The sequence below is a fragment of the Cricetulus griseus genome, chromosome 2, assembly GCF_003668045.3.
Source record: "Cricetulus griseus strain 17A/GY chromosome 2, alternate assembly CriGri-PICRH-1.0, whole genome shotgun sequence".
Taxonomy (NCBI): domain Eukaryota; kingdom Metazoa; phylum Chordata; class Mammalia; order Rodentia; family Cricetidae; genus Cricetulus; species Cricetulus griseus.
Window position 1 is genome coordinate 334,467,031 of NC_048595.1, and position 22,017 is coordinate 334,489,047.

The following is a 22,017-nucleotide window of genomic DNA, read 5'->3' on the forward strand; positions in this document are numbered from 1 at the left end:
TTTTGCCTCTGCAGACTTCCAAATTGAAAAAAAAAAAAAACCTTTCTGTGTAGCTGTGTGATACAGACGAGGTGTCAAGCAGCAAACTTAGTGCTCGCGCGCCGCCTAGTGTCAGGAAAGGGAAGAGACGCCATAAAGACACGTTAGAGTAGAGGGGGCTGATGCTGTCTCTTGGGGGACCAAGATGGCCCAGGGCTGTGGGCTGAAGCTCCAGCACAGGATTGCTAGCGCTTATAGGAGTAAGATCTCTTGCTCTGTGCGTGCACACGCACGTACGTGTGTCGCCGCACCCAGGCTCACAGTCAGGAATTTTGATATTCTAATTCACAATGTAGATTCAGAAGGCACTTTCTTTTAGCAAATGTGGAGTGGAGAACACATATTTGAGAAATTTCTGACTTTTCCAAAGTAACATCAGGTTAGAACCCACTTTTTAAAAATAGGCTGGCTTAACACTTAATTTTTATATATGTTATTGGATATTTACTAATTTCATGTAGAAAGCCACCGGCTTGCCATTTCTCTTTAGGTTACTTGGAGATATTCTTGTAGAGATTATACCAGTGTGTTGAAAACTGTATTTTGAGCTTTAATGTCAGATTGTGACGGGAAGCAACTTAAGACCTCTGAGAATGACATCTCGCTTTGCTGCTTCTTTCCTTGGGGGTAAATTATGTTGTGAGGAACTTCAAAGCAATAAAAGATAACGTTAATATAAAATCACTACTGAGAGAGGCTAGAAGTAGCAGTTGATTCTAAGTTAGAGACTGGCTCTTTATTGGTGAAAGCTGCTGATTCGCTTTGGCAAATCTTTTTCCCAAGAGGGTCTGCATTCTCAGTAAGTGAAGTAATCCCATATCATACTAAGGTATCTTCTCAACTCAGAGAAATCACAGACCCCAAACACACAAAGGACAAACGAGGCGTTTACTGAAAAGATCGACGATAAATTTTATGAGGCGTTATATTCATTTTCATAGGAGACAAGTCATGTAAATCCAGATTTTGGACTTGCTTTGAAATCTAGATAATATTTAGGATTTTCACAGTATCTTTAACAACTTGGTTTTAAACTTTTATTTTTCATAGTTACTTAAAAATATCCTCATCTGGAATGTTTAGACAAAACAGCAAGATCATAAATAATGTACATTAATTTTATAGTACTTTTACATAAGAATTTAAGACATAGAGAATTGGGGGGAGGCACTGCATGCAGGTAGAAGTAAGGATGGGATAATCACATTAGAGGATACCTCTCTACTTCATGACATCAATCTGAGAATTCTACTAACCAAGATTTGAACTTGGAAAGCCATGGTTTCACTCTGAAACTCATTTGTCCCCTATTACTCCTGCTTTCCAGCTCCCGCGGTGCACTAGGAAGGATGGTGTCTCTATTTGCAAGAATTTGTAAAGAAGTCAAAATGTTTTAGAATATAAATTTGGAATTCAAAGATTGAGTGGTTGGGACCAAGACTTGAAACTGCATCAGTTCCACACTGATTATCTGATATGCTCTATGGTTTAGAATCATGGTTCTACTCTATTGACCCTCCTGGTATACCGTCTCCACCTAAAGTCAGAACTGCACAATTAGAGATTTTGATAAAGCAGATGGTGATGAGGTACAATTTCCTAAGACACTCCTCAAAACACAGAAATTTACTTGGGAATTTTCCTGAATAAAGAAAAAAAAATAAGTCCATAAAAGAGAAAATATTTGATGGTTGTCTAATTTAATCACTTTGTAGTCTGAACATAAGAGTAGCCTTATATGCCTAAATGCTGGATTTTATTCAGGAAACTGGGACCCAAGAATCTCACTGTTTGGACAACATCTAGTATAGTTAGTTTAGGTCTGATATGGCATTTGGAAAGCAACAAATGGCTATAGTTCTAAAAACTACCATCATTCTGCTATGTGTCCTTCATTCATTCTGTTAGCTTTTCTGAATAGTTTTAAAAGCATTCAGTTTTACTTAATCTAGTTGGGCACCAAGTGAAACAAATGAAATATAAGAAGTAAATGGTGGTCTTCAAAAATTGTTTTACTGAGGTTACCTTCTTGACTCATTCAGCATCCTAGAAGCTGGCCTGAATGTTTTCTGATTAGAGGCCAACTCCTGTGTTGCAACTATTTGAAGGTGGATACATTTCCCCCACTCCCACTAAATTAACACACATTGTCGTTGTCTGTGGTCTAGGGTATTTTATAAAACTCAGAGCTATCCTGTTTTCCTGGTGTGTCACATTCTCAAAAGACCACTAATATTTAAGTACTTTAATTTTTTTTTACTTGACGATATAGCTATTTCTCATTAATTCTTCTGAGCCAAGAAACAAATCATGCCCCAATTGGCATATCCCCATGCTAATCTGAAGTAAAATTTTTATAATAACTATTATATGTCATTAATTATTATAAAGTTTCCCCCTCAGAATGAATGTCCATCTTGTAAGAATCTAGTTGGGCTTTTCTGTTTTAATATTTAAAAGATTTTTTGGCAACATGAGTTTATGAGAGTATAATGCTAGTTTAAGAACCAATTGAGCTTTTCTATGGGACACTGCCATTGTATGTAAGCTTTACAACTGTCATTTAGTCAGAAGTTAGGATGGTAGAAAAGTATTAATCTTAACTAATCACAGTCCACTATCCAGGCAGTTTTGTTTTTATGTCATTATTTAATCAGGGCCAAAAGAGCTGTCACCTTCCACTCTTCTCTACCTGAAGTTCATCCAAATGAGAAACAGTCTGGAATTGTAAATACTGTGGCTTGTCTCTTAGCACGTCCTTTGCTGCCACCTGCTGTCCACCTTGTATTTTTATGGCTGTCAAGACATGACAGGATGAGAAAGCTGATGGATGCAGAGGCCCTTCACTGGATCACATTGTAAGACACTCTTTAAATCATTAATACCCTTAGCATCGCAGAAGTTGGTTTTTCTTGCCACACTATTTATTTCAAATCTATATGATGTGAGGAAGCTTATTTCTATTTCCCCCTCAAGCAAAGCTGACTGATCAATGTTTGGATTTTTTTTGTATAACTGTTACGTGCAAGGCCAGAATTTTGAGCTGGGTTCATCAGCTGTAATTGAGAACTAGTTAGTAGACTTTCTCTGTACTCCCTGCTGACTTTGCAATCAGTAGTGGGTTGTAAATCGGGCTCTTGTCCCTTGTCATGACAGTTGGTTTGAAGATCTTCCTTTACACTTCATTACTATTAATCACACTCAATTTATATAATCTGGAGTTTATAAATCAGACTGAAAATATAGAGTCAATAACCATCATTCACAGATTCCTTGGATAGGTCACATATCACAGCAGTTCCCACTCTGGACAGTTCATTTGCTAAGGTGACCTCTGTTATCATCTCCAGATCATTTACTAATATTTTGGTCCCACATTCAAGAAACAAACTAAGACCCAGTTACAGAAATTGCAAATACTGGGAGACCTTTCTTGGCCTGTGTTTTACACTTGTAGCTGAAGACAAGAAGAACTTCAGCATGGCACTGGACTGAAAAGTAAAAGCAATCCTCTTATGCTTTCTTATTAGACTTACTGTGTCCATCAAACTAGTCCCAGCACTGTGAAGGTCACAGTTCCTCCAAAGGACACTGGACCTGATTCATCTTGCATAAACGTTCACTTTCTTTACAGCAGAATTTTTCCCCCAAATGTTACATTCAGACCCAGATAAGTCACCTCGCTCAACCAGGCATTTCAAGAGCATCTGGTATCCTTAAATGGACTTGTGACCAGCATTCTAAAATCCTGTAGGGCAAGACTCTAACAGAGAGAAGTCATCCGCAAAGGTCAGCACATCCAAATTCATCTTTGGCAAGAGGCAACTCCATGCTGACATTGAAAAATATATCCAAAATACAGGCTATCTTTCTCCCTCATGCAAAATTTGAGAATCTGATTTGCCTTTCAAATTTATCACAACCTTTCAAGGAGTGTTTTTGGCAATGTTTGGAGAATAATAAATAGTCATAAAGCCATAGAAATGATTTAAACGTTCCAGACTTTGAAGTAAGTGCCTATTAAAGATATTTAACTAGCTTCACATGTCTCCTTATATCTTGCCGTGTGTGTGTGTGTGTGTGTGTGTGTGTGTGTGTGTGTGTGTGAGTGTGTGTGTGTGTGTGTGTGTGTGTGTGTGTGAATTTTCTAAATTACTATTCTTTAAAGCAACAAGCCCATCATTTTTAGGCTGGAATGTGGAAATTTATGTCTTTGTAGGTTCATTGCTTGCATATGTTTTTCTTCTGAGCTGCCAGAAGCTGCCATTTTTCATTTTTGCTAACAAGCTTTCAAAAGCTTTGCCTCCTACATTCCTTCCTTGATACAGTATGAAAAGGGGCCTGCCTTTGTGAGCTGTAAGTCTTCTGGTTGCTTCCGGTACAGCAACAAATCATGAGAGTTCAACTTGGAGAGTTAAAGAGGAAGGAGGAAGTAGTATGCTAATAATCACTGCCCCGATGCTACCCACTAATGAGAGCCTTTATCACATGTGTGTTGGCTCATTGCAGTCACTCATTTGTTCACAGAGATTTACTGGAAATGTGCTATAAGCTGGGTATTATTTTTGGGCTGAGTTATACCCATCAATTAATTAATGAGAAAGTAGGAATAACACCCAACATCAAAGAAAACAACTGTGGCACCTGTCCTTGAGAGGCACTTCTCACAGAGATGCTGAAAGTATGGGGTTTTGAGGGATTGAATTTGTCTGGGTTTGAATTTGAGCTCTATGTCTCTGCTTTTTGTTTTTTCTATAATTTGCTTTACCCTTCTATCTTGTTCTCATCCACAAAGCGGAAATAAGAAAAGTAACCATCTCTACAGGTTGGGAAACTGAGTGTATCAATGCACAAAATGTCCACAGAGGTGCCAGGGATTGCCTTGATTTGTTGGGCTACTTCTCACTATTCAGGTTTCAGTTCAAACATCCTGGCTTCACCTGTAATCCACCCCCTTCATCTCCCTTGGAACAGAACCAGGTTTGATGGACCTTGGGTATGTTTTTAATTCCCCCTTCTTTTTTTTTCCCCGAGACATGGTTTCTCTGTGTAGATTTGTAGACCATGCTGGCCTTGACCTCACAGAGATGCGCCTGTCTCTGCCTCCTGAGTGCTGAAATTAAAAGCATGTGCCACCACTGCCCAGCTTTAATTCCCTATTGTTATATCCCTGTGTGATTACTTTGCTTTCTTTTTTAATATTTATTTATCTTTATGCATGTGTGTGCACAAGATATGTGTTGGAGAGGGTTGCTTGCACTTCTCTGGTGGAGATCAAAGGACAACATCAAATGTCACCTGCTCATTCCAACTTGTCTGAGGCAGGTCTCCTTTGTTGCTTGAATATGCCAGGCTAGCGGGCCTATGAGTTTCATGAGATTTCCTGTCTCAGCCTCCAACCCTATAATAGGAGTTCTGGGATTATATGCCTGTACCAGCAACCAGGTCCTGCTTTTCCATGGGCTCTGGAGGTCTGAACTGAGGTTGGCAGGCTTGCCCAGCAAGCACTTTGACTTGCTCAGCCATTTCCATGGCTTTTACTTGGTCCCTTGTTTGCTTTCTTTGGGGTCCTTTATAGTATTAAAAAAAAAACACTAAAAGAGACTCTCATTTGACTCACATCTACATTTTCAAACTTTATAGCCACTTATAGTATACACTCACTCTTCCTTTACCATTTGTGATAAGAGTGCTAGATGTTAAGACCTAACACAGGGCAGCCTACTCTATTCCAAAGCACACAAGAGAGATCATTGACCTTTCATTGATGGTGTCAAATAGTTTCCAAAGAGAAATGACAGCTGTGGACTGTCCATCATTAGCTCAGTGGCATGAGGACAGGACTTCAAGAAATGAAGAATGTCTCAGAGAGAATGTGCATTTAATCTTCATGGTGGCTGTGTAAATCAGGGATTTGTGTCTCCATTCTGAGATGGGGAGTTGAAATTGAGCTATGTGAACTTACCCAGAACCTCAGTGCCAATGTCATAGTCAATATTAAATCATCCCACCATATATATCAACACAGAAAATTACATACTGTAAGTACCTTGAAACCAGAAATAGTATCTAATGTCCAGAATTATCCTTTATGGACCTAATTTAACCCAGAAATGTTGGGAGATTTTCCCTGGGCTATAATGACCATCACAACAATCACTCTTCACTTCAGATGAGGAGCAATCCTGTTTTACCCCCTTCTGTCTTCACTATGCCTACCTTGTATTTCTGCCTTTGATACATAAACAGGACCAAAACTGCAAGAAAAATGAAAACATGGTTTTCTGAACTCAGACATGCACAAAACCTAGACAGAATCTTTCCAGGAGGACTATTCCTTTCTGGCAGGAGATAGGATTGTTCCCAATGCACTTTATACTCTCTCCTGGGTGTGTTCACCAACCTAACAGCACAGAACAACTGTTCACATCTAGATGCTCTGTACCTCCCCGGTGGATAAACAGTTCACTCAGGCTTCCAAAACAACAGATGGCTCACACTTAAGACTTAACACATTCCTTATAGTGTGTTTTTCATTTTAATGTAACATTTTTTAATTCATGTGATGAAGTCCTTATTTTCTGTTCAGCCGTAGTTATCTTTTAGTATCTCTTAAATGATCTCTTAGTATCATTTTCAGTGTCATTTTCAATCTATGTCATAATAATTGATACAATTATTATAGAAGAAAAAATAATCCTCTTTCCAAATAATAACTCACTGAGCACTCTTCCTCCACCACCAAAGAGGTAACTGACTTGTATTTTCTGCATAAAAGATTTTGCCCTTGGAATATATGTTAGCATGCATACTTGATAGTAACTAAGTAGCTATGTCAGTATTCCCAAAATACTATCTTGATCCAACCACATCAGTTTGAAATGTATATTTGTTACTACAATCCTTTCTCAATGTGAGTGGGGATGGGAACTATGACAAGAAACTAAGGAAATTCCTAGAGAATTGTCCTCGGTATTCAGTACCATCTTCTTGAATATGGATATTTTCAAGTCGAAAATTTCTTTAATTTCCATTGAAAGGAAATTGTCTTTGTCTCCTTCCATTTAGTCTTGGTGGCCTTGTAACTGTAAGTGACAGTGCCATGTAGCTTTCTGCCTGAGTCTTTTGGCATGTTTGCTCATGGAAGTGACCCATTTTAGAATCCAGCCATCAAGCTCTGTGAAGGATTCTGGACATTAGCTCTCCTCCCTGCCTTGAATTCAACCATATAGTCATCCAAGCCAAGGTAGCTTCCATAGAGTTTTTGTTTTCTAATGGGAAGGCCTTAGTCTAGCCACATACACCACTCTGCCCACTGAAGATTGTGACATTGCAAAAAATCAAACCAACCAACCAAACAAACAAAAAATAATTGCCCCAACAGGAGCCTCTCTGAACCACTGATCTACAGAATATGTGATCATAAAAACGCTAACATTATTGACACTAAGTTTTTGGTGCTTTGTCATATGACTGGAATAACCAGAGTAATTACCCGTTATTTACATTTACTAAATGTCTACATTAGAAGGTCATTTCTAAGGGAAAATAGGACTTCTTAAGCAGGATTGAGGTCAATTCCGTTAAAACTAGCTCAATCAATACTTACCCTAAATCTCCTCTTCTTTACTTTTCTAAGAGGCAGAAAAATAAGACCTTCAAGTTCCCAGTTGCATTAGACACCTTTCCACTGCTGTAACAAAAGGCCCTAAACAATTATATTTAGAAATCAAAGACTCACTTGGTTCCAGTCCACAGTCACTTTGCCTGGCTGTTTTTAGGCCTGTGGTAAGTAGCAAGTACATCATAGCAAAATGGAAGAAAACTGCTTACCTCATGATAGCCCTTCAAAGCACTAAATATGAACATGGCAGCCCTTTCTAGGCCCAACTGTAACACCAGCTCCCCTTGCAATTAAAAGTGGTTTTGTGACATAATTCTGACCAATAAGATGAAGATCACAATTACCAGTTAGAGCTTCGGATTCTTGTAAAGGCTGATGAAGGAAAATAGCCTTTCTCTTTCCTTCTTTCCACCTGATACAGACATGTTACTTGGACATGCAGCATTTATCTTGAGACCATGAGGATGAAAGTCACATACTAAGACAGAGAGTAAAGACAGAAGCTGTCATATCTGGTGACTTCCTTCATCAAGTACACTCTCTATGTTACCTCCTGGATTTTTATGACACATGAAAAACAACAGCTTTATAAAACTATTGTTAGCCAGATGGCATTTAAGTCATTAGCGAATATTATCTTTAAAGCATTCCATATGTATTCAATGATAATAAAATGAAGAAGACAGACTCTCTGCCTGTTCCTCAAATAGAAAAGAAAGAACAAAGAACAGGAGAGCTGAGAAAGGGAAAAATGGGAGAGGTAGAAAGTTTTCTTCTGCTGAATGTCTCCTTTTTGAGAGAGACCTTGAAGACCAAATTTAAGCGTCATGCAGGAAGCATTTTTATGGGCATATATTCATTGTACATGGTGCTGGGTTTCATAAAAACATTCTCACTCAAGTATATGATGTGCTTTGAACCCTTTCCCAACAGACCCCTCCACATTCCCCATTACCCCTCTCCCATTAGTCTGCTCCATTTCCCTGGACAGTATTACCTTTACTTTCTTGTCATATATACAAATAAAATTTTAGGTATCTATAGAAATCTAGAAGCTACAAATGAGAGAAAATTTCAATATTCGTGTTTTTAAAACTGAATTAATTCACTTACTATGATAATTTCCACTCACATCCATTTTTCCTACAAATGACACCATTTATTTATGGTTGCATAAATTTCATTGTGAATATAACACATTTTATTTCACCATCCTCTGCTGATAAACAGCTTATTTATTCAATAGTTCAGCTATTGTGAATAATGTCACCTAAACACTTAAGTGCAGATATTTCAAAGTCATACAGCAGCATTTAATGACTGACATGTTTCCTGTGCCAGCAATACTGAACAATTAATTCCATCACCATCCTCCACCAGTAAGCAAGTTTCTGGTATGAGAAATTATAAATAAGAAGGCATTTTATGAACATCAGCTCTCTAATGTGGCCTCACCCGCCTTATCAAAACTTTGTCTCATGTTATAGTCATGACTAACGTTTTAATTGGTGTTATTTGGCTTTTAGACAAGAGTAGACATATACTTTCCAATTCATTTTCAACAAAGTGTTTAGCCTCAAGATAACTACATATCTTATGGCATTGTCTTATGTCTCTATCAAAGACAATTATCATATTTTCTGACTTATAATCTAGGCATACACACATGCATTTCTTCTTCTTCTTCTTCTTCTTCTTCTTCTTCTTCTTCTTCTTCTTCTTCTTCTTCTTCTTCTTCTTCCTCCTCCTCCTCCTCCTCCTCCTCTCCTCTCCTCCCTCCTCCTCCTCCTCCACCTTCTCCTTCTCCTCCTCCTCTTTTTGTTTTGTTTTGTTTCCTCTCCTGGAACTCTCTATGTAGATCAAGCTGGCTGTGAACTCATAGCGATCCACTTGCTTCTGTTCCCCGAGTGCTGGTATTAAAGATTTGCACTACCACGCCCGCAATTGCACATGCATTTCTTAATGATAGTTTCTTTACCCAAATATAGTTTTAATGACTACAACTGAGCAGTGCTATGGCTCACATATAGTTATTGATGGGAAGAAAAACTGATGCTACAATAAAAGCACTAGTACTCTGAAACCGGTTAATTGATATCTCTTTTGTTTCAAAAAATTAAATGCATATAATTGATAATTACTTTTATATGATGATTATTAAACTTGTCATGTAATAAACATGCAGAAAAGTAAAGCATTAAATAACAATTACAAAAAGGAGAAGAATGATTATGCATGGGTGAGGAAAAAAAATCAAAGAGCAAAGACTATCGGAATCTCCCTACTTTCCCAAGAGTACTGTTTCAGGTTGTAATTCATTTTAAAGCTACTGTGCTTCAAATCCATTTATTCCATAATAGACATCCAACTCATAATTCTTTAAAATCTTCAAGAAGATTTTGCAAGGTAACCATTCAGGCTCATATTAAAAAGCTTGAATTATAAATTGTGACACAAAGTGATCTTCACAAGTTGGTGACACTATAAATCCTCCCTCTCTGAATATTCTTTCTTTTAAAAGTTCCAGAGAACCAGCCCCTAGAAGTCTTAACTGTATGATGGATACCCCCCCCATTGTCACATTGTATGTGTTTCAGAACTTAGTATCATGCTTTGTTCACCTTCATTCCTCCGATGTTCTCTATGCCTGCTTTATCTTTCATTTGTATTGGGTCTCCTGGTCTCAGTGTGTGTGTGTGTGTGTGTGTGTGTGTGTGTGTGTGTGTGTGTGTGTGTGTGTGTGTGTATGTGTTTGTCTCTGTGTTAGATGGTAAGCAAGATATAGGCAAACCTTAAGCAAGATATAGGCAATCCTTAAGCAAGATATAGACAATGCTTTAAAAATCAATAATTTTAGCAAGGAGATGAGCATTAAGATGGTTGCAGACCAAATGCAGACAGATTTGATGAATGCACTGGAGGAAGAATGCACAACCTATGGAGTATCCTGGACAGGTGACCAGCTCTGGTGTGGCAGTGTGACTAAGTTAGGAAATGAGAAAATGATCACCATATAGCCTTCATCCAGTAATTGATGGAACCAGATGCAGAGAACCACAATCAAGCACCAGGCCAATCTCCAGTATTCCAGCTGAAGAAAGGGAGGAGGGAATACATGAGCAAGGTAGGTCAAGATCATGAAGGGGAAATCTACAGAGAGAGCTGAACCAAACTCCTGGGAACTCACAAACTTTAGACTGACAGTCATGAAGCCTCCATGGGACTGAACTAGGTCCTCTGCATGTGGGAGACAATTGTGTAGCTGGATCTACCCGAAGGACCCCTGATAGCAGGACTAGTATATAACCCTGGTGAATGAGCTAACTTGTTGGAGCCGGTTTCCTAGGGTGGGATGCCACGCTCAACCTTAATGTAGGGAAGGGCTTGATCCTGCCTCCACTTAATGGGCCAGGCTTTGTTACTCCCAAATGGGAGCCCTAGTCCAGTAGAAAGAGTAGATGAAGGTAGGCAGAGGGGAGAGGCAAAGGATGAGAGGAGAGAGAGAGAGAGAGAGAGAGAGAGAGAGAGAGAGAGAGAGAGAAAGAGAGAACTGTAGTTGGAATGTAAAATGAAATTTAAAACATAAACTTAATTTAAAAAAAATGAGAAAATGGCATCTCATCTGAGGATGTTAACAGTAACAAAAATATCCAGCCAAAATATCAAGAAAAAGTGAGGGATATTCTATGGAAAGGGAAAAGCATGGGTATACATTCTGTATGGCGCATGATTTTTATTAAATATTTGATGAGCCCAATAATGGTAAAAATTGAGAGATGCCTGGTAAATACCACTGAGCACTCAATTTCAGCCCATTTCATAGTGCCACTTAGAGATTTACCCTAGTCTCCTTCTGTCTTCTGATATCTTCTGGATGAGTCATAATTCTTAGTATCATATCTATACACTGCTTTCCACCACTTGTAAGTATCTCCATTCCATCTGTCTTCTAACAGTGCTCTTTAAGCACAGGCACATACTCTTGTCTAAATCTAAAGCCTAATACTTTGATGAGTAGTATATAACTTTAAATTGGGTCTTTCAAGGTTTCTTCTTTCTCTTCTGTTCTTTTGTGGCTTGGATCTATTGTTTTTAGTTGTAATTTCTAATTATACTAATTTATTAATACATAAGGGGCTTGGGTTTAAATAAGCTACTAATTTTAATCTACACAATAATATATCATTAAAATATGAGGAGCTATACTGCTCTGTCACATGTATGACACAACAAAATAGATCGTCATGGACTGGAAAAAAATCAATTTACTATGAGGGTGGAAAACTAGCTCTTTCCAAGTCATGGAGGTAAACAGGGAGATACAGCTTTGTTCAGAAACACCAAGTTTTCTTCACCATTCTAATGGTGATGAGGCATACACAAAAGACTATAGTCATGTGCGTGGCTAAAAAAGAATTTCTCTTCTATTCTTTATAACTGTGGTTTTGGTTACTCACATAGTTGATGAAAAGCAAAGATACATTTTTTATCTCTGACTAAAATAATGAACATCTAAGGCTGTATCATATAGACCTGTTTGACTGAAATTTAATGATTTTCTTGATAAAAGCAGATGACTGGAGATATGGCTCAGTTTCTTAGTCACTGTTTCATTGCTGTGAAGAGACATCATGACCAAGGCTTTCTTATAAGAGAAAGCATTTAATTGGTGACTTGATTACAGTTTCATATGTTTAGTCAATTACCATCATGGCAGGAAACATAGTGGCATGCAGACAGGCACTGGAGTAGTAGTAGCTGAGAGCTACAATCTGGTCATAGTCAGAGAGAAAGGAGACATTGGGCCAGACATAGACTTTTAAAACCTCAAAACCTATCCCCATTGACATACTTCCTCCAACAAGGCCATACATCCTAATCCTTCTCAAATACTGCTACACCCTAGTGACAAGGCATTCAAATGAATGAGCTTATAGGGCTCATTCTTATTCAATTAAAAATGCTCAGTGATTAAAACATTTATTGCTTTTCCTGAGGACCAGGGTTCAGTTCCCCATACCCACATGGAAGCTAATAGACATTTGTAACTCCAGTTCCAGAGCATCTTATGCCCTTTTCTGACACAGTGGGTACCAAACACATTTGTGTCATACATAAATACATTAAAGCAAAAAAATGCACACATAAAATAGAAATAAATGGGTCTACTTTTTAAAAAGGAGACATCATAATGAAGTATTTCCCATTTCCATTAACTATTTCCGTTTTTAGGATGAGAAATGAGGGTAACACAGTTTTGAGTGAGACTTTGCTGTATGTTCAAGTACCAAGCAACTGGAACAACATATGTATAAACTTGAAAGATGATTCTTTCTTCAGGGGAAATAACTTCATCATTATGATAATTGCCATAGTAATCTGCTTCCACCAACTGAGCACTTACACATAAGGCATCTTTTCCTTAGCTCCAGAGACAATTTTGTCAAACAACACACTCTGGGAGTAAATTAACAGAATGTACAATCATCCACCCCACTATTATCAAAATAATGAAGTGGCTACGTTGTTTAACCTTCAGGACAGGGACAGTTTTTGGAATAAAACATGAGTGGGTCACCTAGACCTAAGCAATAGTGACCTTAGATAGACATAATTGTAAAAATGACAGTTACATTAAAGTATAGTAAGATCCAAGGAATACCAATGATTTATTCAACATACAATAAGAACTCAGTACTCATCCACTTAATGAGTTATAGTAAGTTTTAGGTCATCATGAGTCCATGAGTTACAAACAGCCCTCAGAGAAAATGCTTCCATATTCGTTAGCAAAGAGCTCTTCGGTCAGAGCCTATGGCCAGAAAATTGAATACAACGTTTTAACTGAAAAACTTCCCTCACTGATGGATGTCACTTTATTCCAGTGTCTTCTTGGGATGAAACACTGGCATAATTTGTATTATCTTGGGGAAATTGCTCCTTCTAGGCCAGAGGTTTGTAAATCGTCTTGGAAACCCAGGTGTCCCCCTCCTGAGAGACACTAACACCAAAGCAGTGCCTGCTGGTGTTACCAGTACACTTCAGTGCTCACACTCTGTGGTGTTTTGTATACGCTTATACTTTCCCCCGTAAAAAAGACCTGACCTTTTGTGAAACCAGGACACCCCAGCAGTGGGTCTAACTCTGAAGATGCCACATAAGCAAAACTTTGACCTTTTTTTTTTTCTCCTGGCTTTCCCAGAAACATCTTCACATTCAATGCTATACTTCGACTCATGCGGCTGCTTTACTTTTTTTTTTTTTCCAATTTTCTCTCTCAGCAGGTTGGGCCTTGGCTGCCTGCCAGCCTGCACTGAGAGCCCAGCATGCTGACTTGGTGCTACTTCTCATTTGTTTTTTGTACATAATTGTCTACAAAGATGGGTTTGGTTTGCTTACATAAAGACATTCTCTCCCACCACTAGGCTGTATATACATTTAAACCATTGCATATGTAGTCTGTCTGCTACTGAGTAAAATATTTCCTGACTTGTACTTAGTACCTTGAATTCTTCATGATTTTCCACAATGATACCATCATACCCTTCACCATATGACCTAAATATATGTATTTGCATGAAAATCTTATTTTGATCTAATGGGCCAAGGCCCTCCATAATCAAGATCTTCATTTACAAATATTCAATATGTCCTTAGGCAACATCAGCATGTTAGCATCTTATATAGTTTTGAAGGAGATAAGAGAGGAAAAGCAGGCACTTTAAACAACAATTTAAATGCCAAATGTGAGAATATTTGAGATGTCAATATCAACCATTTTATTAGATCAAATAATAGTAATATCATCAGCTATGGGCTAAGAAGATGGATGGGGAGCTCAGTTCCATCCCTGGTACCCATGGGGAAAAAAACATGTGTGGTAACTCCATCACTACAATCCCAGCTCCAGGGGCACAGAGACAGCCAGATCCCTGCAACTTGCTAGGTAGCCAATCCATCCACAATAGTGAGCTCTGTCCTAGTGAGAAGCCCTATCTCAAGACTCAATGTAACACGAATAATAAATAACCCAGAGACAGATATTGAGGTTCAACCTGAAGATCAGGAAAGCAAAGCAGCCAAGCTACCAGAGGGTTCTTACCTCTAACAGGGCTGGCACATTCCTATTCTCATTGTGGCTGGAGAATGAATGAATCTGTCCTCAATGTGAATGCCTGATACTGAGACCTTGCTCCTGTCTTACATATCTCCCTAATGCTGGTATTAAAGGTGGGTGGGCCCAGGTACTGAGATCATCTTTGTGTGAGCTGTTTCTCTTTAGTACTGAATCAATCTGATGTAGATCTGGGTGGCCTTGGCTCACAGATCCATCTACCTCTTAATCCTAGTTCCTAGGATTAAAGGTATGTACCAACACCTCCTAGCTTCCAGCTGCTGGGATTAGAGGTGTGTGCCTGCTTTCTATGGCTTGTAGCTGACTTTGCTTTCTAAATCCTCAGGCAAGCTTTAATAAATCATAAATAATATATCACCATAAATCAAGATGGTTTTATCCCTTAAGGAATGATACTCATGGTTGACTTCTCTTTATTCCCCCCCCCACAGACTTGCACCCCACTCATATCCATGTACCTGAGCATACAATAAAAATATATACACGTACACATTCTCTCTCTCTCTCTCTCTCTCTCTCTCTCTCTCTCTCTCTCTCTCTCTCTCTCTCTCTCTCTTACACACACACACACACACACACACACAATTATCCTGGACTGGCTTCATCGAGTGAGTACTGCCTAACAAACCATCTGTTTTTCCAACTAGATCTGACTCCATTGCAGTCTGCATTAATTGTGTTCCACTTTAGTTAGTTGTTAACCATACATCTATTAGCACTGAACAATACTGAAATGATAAAAAAATCACTTGAAAAATAATCCCTTATTGACTTAATTATTTTCACTTCTTCCTGAATCAGAATAACATCTAAAGTGACCATTTCTTCTCATCCAGAATAACAACAGAAATAATTATCTGTGTAAATGAAGTGTTTTCCATCTGGTAGCTAAGTATTATTGGATTTCATCATTCTGGTGGGGATTATGGGTATGCGTGCTGACATAATATGGAGCTTGTTGTTGTGAATGTACACTTTACTCATGTGTACCTCTTCTTGCCTCTCAGAATATAAATCGCCTGATGCTCTGCAAAAGACAGCTATTACATGAGACTTCAGTTCATTTCAGTTTTAGTCCATGCTCTCACAGGTTCACACTGTTAACTAGTGTAGTAAACAATGTGCTCACTGATATTAAGGTTGAAAGTGATTCCAAGATACATGAAAGTTTCTAGGGAACACAGAAAACTGCCTAATTCCAGAGCACTCCAGTTCACATTCAGGAAGTAGTGAATGGGGGCATGAAAACAGTCAAGGAGACACCCTCTTCTAATCACCCTGTAGTAATTGCTCAATTCAATATGGAAAAGCCTAGTTTTTAAAGAATTAAAACTCAACATAGGTGATTCTGTGATTTTTATTCCTTATATGTTCTTGTTGTTATTGTTTACTTGCTTTTGGCTTTTGAGACAGAGTATCATTTTATAGTCCAGGCTAGCTTTAAATGCTTGGTCTTCCAGCCTCAGCCTGTGGATTGCTGGGATTGCAGGCTGGAGTTTTTTCTTTTATTTTATATTTAGTTTATTATTTATTTTATTTATAATTTCTGGCTAGGAAAGGGGCCAAAGAAAATGCATTGATGAAAATGATTTCCAAGTATTTTTCAGAAACACTTTCTGACCCTCTGCAATACATTTTTATATTCAGGCAAACATTTTCCTCCCTGGACATTGCACTTGACCCCCTTCTGCTTCTAGAGATAGAGACAGGGTAGGAAACTGGATCCTTGTCCTAAATTTATAATGGATTTATACCTTCTAAGACTTGTTTTTAATACATGAGCTATAATACACTTTAAGTGACACACTTTGCTGTGTAACCAGGTATACAATACCTGGGATCACGAATATAAGTGACCTTGTGGCTCATGCAACCTTAGCATCACTCTTGTTCCAAGATTAATGGCACAACTGCCTAACCAAAGTGGGATACATGGCATGCCTGTTCAAGTATCAGGAAACAAAGAGAAAAGCCATTGCATCATTTTGGTGGCTCATTAGACATAGCTATAAATGTACAAATAGACTTGTCCATCACATCTATCCATGTAAATTCCCCCCAGAATTTTAAGAACCTTTATTGAATTTTCATGACAGGGAGCTCCTTAGAGTTTTGCAAATTAGTTATATATCAGGTGGTTCTAAAAATTCCATCCTAGATATGAGTGAGTTTTTGCTGGTAAGCCCAGTGAAACATCAATTCATCCAAGTACCAAACAAAGTGCAGTGTTTGACCCTACTTGCCATGTACAAAACTTGGACATACATGAGAAAGTGGAGTAGGAGACAGAGTACACTGGTGGAGCAGGTCTTTAATCCCAGAATTAAGGAGGCAGAGACAGGTGGGTCCCTGTGAGTTCCAGGCCAGCCTAGACTATACAGTGAGCTCAAGGTCAGCTACAGATAAATAGTAAGACCCTGCTTTAATTACTTCATTAACTAATAAAATTAGGAGGAAAGAAAGAAAAAACATATTTGGGAAATCATGGATATTGTGGAACAGGGGGCTGTAAATGACATTTCAAGGTTGTTCTGCACTTTGCACTAATTTCAACTCTCTACTTATTACCTTGAAATCAGGGAAATAATTGTGTGCAAATTGAGTGCTCAGGTAGATACGGGATAGCTAGCTTAAAATGGGAAAGGTAGGGTGATGAAAAATCACACCTAATTCTCTGTCTGTTGTCAAGAAAGAGAAAACTTGAGACATCAAATAGAAAGCAGTGGAAGTTTAAAAAGACTTCTTAAGCCAACTCTGAAAGAAAATAATATGGAAATCAAGGTCAGGACCATAAAGCCTGGATGCCTTCAGCTTTATGGCTTTCAGCTCTGAGATTATGAGGGTAAGGAAGAGGGAAAGAATGACCTGCCATATACTAGAAGCTCCTTCAGACCACAATTCCAAACACCTTCCCTCTCCTTGATATGCAGTCCCAGAAGATTGCTACTAGATTCTACAGTTTTCTGCTCAAACAGAGACAGTTCTGGGAAACGACTCAGGCTAAGGGGTATAAGAAGTCCCAGAGGAAGAGACAGGACTTGCCCTGGTGTATTCAGTATTGTTAGTTCACATTTGAAGAGCATGATCCATTTAGGTTCATTTATCAATAACCTCACTCTTATGACTACACCCAATATAACATTCAGATGTAGTTATAAGGCTGAACCTGTGAACAAGGAAGGCAGGACATAAAGTGAATATGAGAAGTTTATCCCTTCCAAACTTGGGAGGATTACAAGGAGGAGGAGGCAGACTTATGAGCTTCTTTTCCAGGTACTTGGAGAAGATAGAGGATGCTCAGCATGATCTACAGGAAAGCTGACACATTTGGGATAGTCTGTTGGGAAATACTGAAACAAAGAGAAAGGCTGACCCAAGTAAGGATATCAGTAGAACAAGCAGGAAACAGAAGGTCATCACTATGAAGATTAATCAAGAAAAGTAGGGTGTGGCATGGATCTCTGGTCACTTTCTTATATGTTGTGTTGGGGACAAAGATCATTTTGTTGCCTATATTGATCTGATGCCTTTTTGGAGAAATTCAGAGAAAAGAGGGTTCAAATCTGGAACTATTTTTGCTGGAGGACAAACATCACTTAAAGGAACTGCTTAATTTACGATAGACGGTCATTACTAGTTGGTTCATTAGGGTTGGGTTGTTTTTTGTTTTTTAAAAACATGAAGAAGATCACAACACTTTAGAAAAGGAAAGGTTTCACTTTCTCTCTCCACCTGTGTACTGCATGAGAAAATTTACAGCAACATTAATATTATAGACTATTTCCTACACATCAGGAACTCGTATCTTCCATGTCAAATCGATATTATCACTATCTTGTTTTACAGAGGCAGTTTCTAGGACCTGAGATGATTTAATTATTTGCCCAATTTTAGTATAGGCTATTCTAATATTGATTTTTCATGGGTGTGGCCACTATGTAATGCTATCTTCTTTGTATTTTCCAGTGAGGTATTCTGAAATATTTCTGCTGATCATGAATTATTATCAAATGACCTTTGAACCAGATGCTTTCAAAGGGACAGTTTTCAGGACACCTCATATTCAATTAGGCCATGCCTGGAAGCTATACCACATCTGCATTCAGAGCAAATATTAATGATGGAAAACACTTGTTCTGCTTTGGTTTCTATTGCTGTAATAAAATCCTTGAGACTGAGAGTGTTTTCACATAAGGAAGATTGTTTAGCTGATGCATTTGAAAGGTGAAAATCCAAGCTCAAGAAGCCTGGCTACAAGAAAGCATAGTGGCAAAGCAACATTATTTAAGAGTGGTGGCTCAGTGACCTAATTAGCTCCCACAAGTCTTGACTTCTAGATATGCTACTTAATTTTGTTATTTGACTATTTCATATATGTATATAATATATTCTGATAATTCTCTGTCCATTGTCTCTTAGCTCCTCTGATGGGGAATGTTCTTCTGTGTATATGTTTATCTTATTGGGTGATGAATAAGACACTGTTGGCCAATAGGGCAGCAAGATAGGTGGTACTAGGATATGAGGAGAATTCTGGGAAATGTAGGCAGAGAGGAATCGTCATGTGATTCCAGGTAGTGACATGGGCTAACTAACTGCCACTAGCTAACCATAGAGGTCTGGAGGACTGTACAGACAGGCAGGAAGTGATATAGCTAGGATGAATCAAAATATAAGCAGGAACAAACAGGAAATCACTCTCTTCTCTCTTCTCAGGGGAGACACTGAACAGACAAGATGTAAGATTCCAGAGGGGTAAGAGTTCCCTAGACCTTTCTCTGGTAGGAGAAGACCACGTGGAAATTCTTAGATCAATAGAAATGGATTAATAATTTAGACAGAGCTAGCCAATAAAAAGCCATAGCCAGTAGCCAACAGTTTCATAATATAAGTCTTGTGTGTCTATTTGAGGGCTCAAAGGTGGCTGGTGGGAAAGAGTACACATAACACTCCTCCCATCTCTGTTACGCCCCTATCTATCCCAACCAGTCTTTTCCCAGATTCATGACTTTCAGGTTTATTTTGACCCAATTAGTTTAACCTGGGCTATCTGTGTAACTATTGGATTAGAATTGGAGCCAGATGTCATTAGTGAGTACAGAAATTCAGGCAATAACTTCCCCTCTGCCTGACTCTATTGATAAAAACAGTCCAGCTACGAGGGGTGAGGCCCCCTAAGCATCTTATCCATATATACCTGACTATTGACAGCTTGTTCTTGTGTGGACCTAATATAAGATCTGATTATTAAAGATTCTATTACCACACACCAGGACCATACAAGAGACCAAGCTTCTAATATGTGAACCTAAAGAACACACCCAAGAGGCCTACCATAGAATACTGAATAATTAACTTCTGGACACATAAATATAACAAAAGGAAAATGGAGATTTTGTAAAAAAAAATATTGAAGGTTTTCTCCCTAGTTTAGGATGATTTTCAATGAGTGACTTGGATGGTGTCTTATCAAAGGCATTTAGGACCTAATGTCATTTCAACAGCTCAGGAAAAACAATTCCACAATGTGATGATCAACCTTGGCTGTGAACTTGGTTGTTGCTGGAATCAACCAAGTAGTAGGTTTCCAGGTGAGTCTTTGAGGAGGGTTTGCTGACTGGGGAAGACTTTTCCCCAGAGTAGACAGGCAGCACCTACCAGTGGCCCAGGTATTAGAAGTCCAAGGAAAGCTTTTGGGTTTGCCTGATTACCATTGTAACTGTGGTGACTACATCTATGCTGCTGTGCTGCTCTTATGCTTTGTTGACATCAGAGCATAGTGTCTTTGGTCTTACAACAGGGGCTGAAGACCTACAATGATTCTCCAGTAAATCCTCCAGACCTTCAGTGTGAGATGGGGACTTCTGATGCATCCAGCTTCATAGACTGTACAGCTTTTGGGTTCTCAGCCTCTCCAGTATGAAGACAGCTATCCATGGACTACCCAGCCCAAATGGTGTAAGCTAGCCAAATAAATAAGTGTGTGTGTGTGTGTGTGTGTGTGTGTGTGTGTGTGTGGTGTGTGTGTGTGTGTGTGTGTGTGTGTGTGTGTGTGTGTGTGTGTGTGTGTGTTTCTATAGAGAACACTAATACAGACTCACCTGGAGATCTGCCATTTGGTCTATTTCAGCTACAATCAAGTTCACATTTAAGATTAATCATCACATTGTGGAACTGTTTTTCCTGAGCTGTTGAAATGACCTTAGGTCTTTAAATGCCTTTGATTGATAAGCAACCACCCAAGTCTGCTTGTTAAAAATCATAACAACCCTCAGATATAGCAGAGAATGATTTAGAATGACCAAACCAGTTAAGTTGTAGGTGTCTCTGTCCTTTTGGCCCATGTTTTTATGAGAGTAACTTTCATTATCTATTTGCTCCTCAGATCAACCAGAGAGCAAGTGCAGGCTGCAGAAATCAAGTACTGTTCATGGGAAGACAGAGAAATCATTCACTTCCAAGAATACCTGGTTGAATTGGAGAATCAGAAACTCTGGGGGAAAGTTTGAACTAGCACTGGCCATTATAATTCAGCCACCCAACACTCTAAATACCTCCAGTCTAGAAAAGGATATGTTGTAAACAATTACATTTTCAAAACAGACTGATTTGTTGTTACAGTTTGCATATGACCATCCTTTGATATGACTCCATCCAGAGAACTCTGCAAGGTGATTGCTGCAATACATTCTGTATGCTGAGAATTTATAGCAGAGAGCATAATGGGAGCTGGAATCGACTCACGAATCAGTTACTGAGCCAAGAATAGACCACAGCTGCCATTTAGCAATGGAAAACAATCTCCCACGACATCCAAAAGGTTATTAGGATTTTCCAAGCCTCAGATAAACGTACCCAAGGGATCAGCTCCTGAAGAACTGTAATTTAGTATGGTGACTCGAGCACTGCATGTCCCATTGATTTCCTAGATTAAGAAAGAGTGAGGATGCTCCAAATCAGTCTGGAGATTATGATGTGATCATTGTGTAAATTGCTGTGGGGAAGTTCTGAAGCATCCCCATTGGAGAGATTTTACCCCAAATGAAAGATAAATATTTTCACTCTGATCGCTAAAATGCTATGAATCTCTTAGTGCAAATTTGTAGTCTTGAATTTAGAAAAACAACCAAGGGAGCAATGAAGTATTAATCTTATTAATATAACCTAGAAATTTGTCTTTCCATGACAAAATTTGAAGACTCATAATGAAAACTAACTT